Source organism: Aptenodytes forsteri, unplaced genomic scaffold, assembly GCF_000699145.1.
Source record: "Aptenodytes forsteri isolate BGI_AS27 unplaced genomic scaffold, ASM69914v1 Scaffold172, whole genome shotgun sequence".
Classification (NCBI taxonomy): Eukaryota; Metazoa; Chordata; class Aves; order Sphenisciformes; family Spheniscidae; genus Aptenodytes; species Aptenodytes forsteri.
Window position 1 is genome coordinate 6,871,309 of NW_008795018.1, and position 4,456 is coordinate 6,875,764.

Below are 4,456 nucleotides of genomic sequence, written 5' to 3' on the forward strand. Positions count from 1 at the left end.
GTGTTGGGTTGACGGTTGGACTCGATGACCTTAGAGGTCTTTTCCAACCTTAATGATTCTATGATTCTATGATTCTATTACAGAAAGTAAATGAGACAGAAAGCAGTCAGTGGTAGATGGTCTCCAGACACAGGCATTTGTTACAGTAGTTATAAGCGAAATCCTTCTTATGAAGAATGCAAATGCAACATAGCATCACATGAAGTTCTCCAGACGTAATTAATTATCTAACCTAAGATAGCAGTCTGGGCTTTCACAATCAACTGTGAGAAATACATGCTTTCAAAAGACTATTAACCTTTTTGCTATTGTCTCAAAAGACTATTAACCTTTTTGCTGTTGTCCTACTCCTCTCCACACCTGGGGCCTCACATTTGTGCTTGAACAGTGCCCTGCTTTCAAAAACAAGATGAGTATCCTTCCACGCCATTCACTCACAGCTGGTTCTTACCCTATTATATCAACCGGTATTGAAAGATTTCTCCTGCCTCCCAAAGTCCACATTTTGTCAGACTAGGACTCAGGCATATCATCTACTAGATATGAACTCTAACCACTAGATTATTAGAATTATGCAGAATATTTAATTAAGGTATGCACTACATATATTTGAAGGTTTATGTTGGATGTGCCAGGAGGATTAGATGGCATGCAAATGTGCATCTTGGTTTGCTTTTGGCAACATACATGTCTAAAGTATGCTTGAATTGAATTTAGATCTTCTAGATTTATCCTGTGATATCTACACATGGATTTTTTTCCAATGCATTAAATTTCTTGGGTTTAGTTTTATGGTTTAGGTTTAAAAAGTAAAATAATTCAGAAATCTGTTTGGTAGAGGAATTTTTCATCTTTTTTTTTTTTTTTTTCAAATTCCACTTTTTTTTCCTTCCAAGAAGAGGAGAAAATAAATAAGAATTACAAAAAGGAATGGGTAAACAATATTTCATCCTTTTATTTATTTTTCACTCAGTGAAAAATATATTTTAAACATGTTTTATTACCACTTAAAAATATTTTGATGTGAGAATACATGATTATTTGGACAACTTTTAAAAATTTTAAAAGCTTTTTTTTTTTTTTTGTTAACTGCTTTGAATATGTCCCACATTTGAATGTATATTTCCACTTAGATAGTAAGCCAAAAAAAGTAATTTTCAGTGGTGGATGAAAAATAGTTTTTTTCTCACACAATTTCTGAGCATTCTCAACCTTTTCATTAGCGATCCTGAATCAGAATGAAAAAGGGAATAGTGAAAAATGTTCAAAATGTGATGATATCTTAAAGATAAAAATTAGACTGAATAAATTGAATTTTTAGATTTGTTTATTTCTATTATTTTATTTTGATGAAGATATATTTTAATCTTTTTACCTTCTAGGAAAATGAATTTAAAAAAATATTTGTAAACAGAATCACATTACTTTTAGTTTAAGAAAAAATAAATTTCTTGTCTGACAATTATAAAACTCAGTTTTCACATTTTTATGGAGTTTGGAGGTGCAGAAAAGAAGTAGGACTGAAAATTGACCCAAACTAACATTTTCCTGTTAGTTCCCACATGTTGCTGAAACATTTTGTTTCATGCAGATAGATTTTCCAGCCAAACGTATTTCAACAGTACTTAGAGCACTTAAAGCATTCTAAAAATGGTAGTTACTAATGAAATCATATCTAAAGAATAGATTTTTGAGGCAGAAGAGGTTTTTTCCTAGCTTTTATAGCACCACAGGGTATGATATGAAAGTACATCCCTAAGTAAATGATTTTGTTTTACCGTAATCTGTGAGATGTTCAGGGGCTTCCTTATACACAAGTTTTCCCTTTCCCCCTAGAATTTCAGTCAATCCATTTCTCACTAGGTTTGTTTATATTGTTAATGGTTCAAAGAGCATTTTGAGTAGGTAGGCAGTGAATGATGAGACAAACTTAAAAGCCTTGGAGTTCCTCTATTCAGATAGGCATTGATGGAACTCTATTTTTGTATGCTATTTTTATACTTGCAACTAAGCTTCAAAACCGGTGAGCCTGAAACATGGCTTCCTGCCCAAGGTATTAATGAAGATATTGCCACAGCACCTAAAGTGTCTGATGCAAACCATGAACTATTGTAAATTGAGACCATAAAAGGAATGTGTGAGATATCTGCAGTCTTTTTATCCACCACCATTAACATGGTATTGATTTGTGGTGCAGGCTTTTCATAACGGAAAAAATCTCTCTCTGCTTCCTTCCCAGCTCTCAGAGAAGCTCTGTAATAGAAGCTGCAGAAAAGGAGGGTAGGGAAAAATTATAGTTGTTGGCTTCTACTACTGCCCTTTTTTGAAATTTTAAATAAAGGGAGATGCATCTTCTCTGAATCTGTCCTTAGTTTTTCCTTAATCAGTGATTTTGACTATTAAGTAATAGTTCCTTATTTTGTTTCTGGTTGCTATAAATAGTCTTTATTTTCAGATGCATAAAACTATCCCTAAAATTTCCTCTATTTCCTTCAAGGTAAAGACATACTCTATGAAAATCCTTTAACCTCAACACTTATATCTGAGCTAGTCACCCTATTTCTTTTTTTAGGTAACAGTCATAAACTGGCATGCCTAGACCAAGACTCTTCTCATCCAAAGTAGGTGCCTCTATCTGATCAGACTAACCTTGATGTAGTAGACCATATTTCTTTCCATTGCTTATAAAAATAGCAATATAAAAATGGAGACTAGCTCAAATGTAGACATCTATATGTGGTCAAAGGAATTCTCATTCTGCATTATGTGGAAACAGGCAAGTGTGTTTTGCATTTCACTGTTCAAGCACTCAGAAGTGAATGCAGTTCTGGAAACAGTTTTGCATTAGGAAGTATTCTTCAAAAATATTAAGTACAGTTATTTACCTAAAAGTGATTATACAAAGAGTTTTTATTCATCAAGATATTTTATACAGTCCCATACAGAAGTGTATGAAATAATACAAGCAGAGTATTGTGAAGATTAGTTCCTGGATTGTGGTTCTGATGTTGGAATTCAGACCCTATCAAATTCAGTAAGAAAAAAGTTTTCACTTGGGCTAGGCTAGGATCTTATTCATAATCTTACTACTATCTCCCATTTACCAGTGAACAGAAGAAAAATCATTTTACCTGTTTGCACGATTGCACTCTTGAGTTTTCCCGGCTGTAGTTGATATAACCTTAGGTCACTTATACCTTCTGGCAGACTATCTCTTTTTGGAACAAGTATGTAAAAGATATGTCTGAATGTATACCTTGCCGATGAAAAAAAAATCAGTATGAAAATAATATGAAAAGAGGGGTGATTTTATAAAGAGGATTATGCTTTCAGTGATGTAGTGTGAAAAAAGATTGACAATGACAGGAACAGATGAAACAGAAAAGGAAAAATTAAGAACTATGCAGAAATTTATTTTAATTCATTAATGTTTCACTATTATTTAAATAATTGTTTACAGAGCAGCAGCTAAAGAAGAAAAAGCTTTCAAAAATGTTCTAGTTTTATCAATCTTTGCATTTTTCATAGGTTTATTTGAAGGTCTCAGCTTGACTACAAACTGACTATAAAGAATACGTAAAAATCAGAAAATAAGTTTAATACTGATGAAGGCAATGTATAACGTTCTCATCTTTTTTTGTTTCTTAATTGTTAAGTGGAACAATATGTTAAATACTTCTTTTTGTACTAAAGGCATGCTGCAACTCAAATGAAAATATTATGTACAGCAAACTAACAATAATGCTTTATAAATAATCTCAATCATTTTAATTTTAATTATTTAGTGATTGGTATTTGGAAAGGCTATGTGTAAACAAGTTTATCTCAGTAAAACAAACAAACAAGAAAATAAAACCCTGGGTTTTGTTGAAAATGTCATCACACTGGAACCAGCACAATGAGTTTATCTGAGTTTATTTATTATTGCTGTCCCCAAGATGTCGCCTCTCATGTCACAGTTTCTGCAACATTACAGATAGCATGCATTTAAACTTTTGCCAAATGCCAGAGATATGGCTCAATGCACTGTAGGAGAGTACTGTGAAAGTCTGATGGTTTTGAGTACTGTATTTCTAGTATTGCTAAATCTTACTGTGTATATAATGTATCATAGTGTAAGAACAGCTACCAATTTAAAAATGCAATATAGTTAAAAAGGACTAGTCTGGCCCCATATTGTCAAAATGGTAGCTTCCGTGATGGAAGATGTGTATGTTCTTGATGATTTAGTCCCTGGATTTTATTTTAGCAAACAGTTCAGTTGCTTGCATTGACACTTAAATTTCTTTTCTGGACAGGCAGAAACTAGTTATTGTATATTTGAGATTTTGATTTTTCTGCAACTATTTGCTCTGAAAGGATGGCTGCTTGGTTCTAATAATTCCACATTGTACAAGTTAGAATCATAGAATCATAGAATCATTAAGGTTGGAAAAGACCTCTAAGATCATTGAGT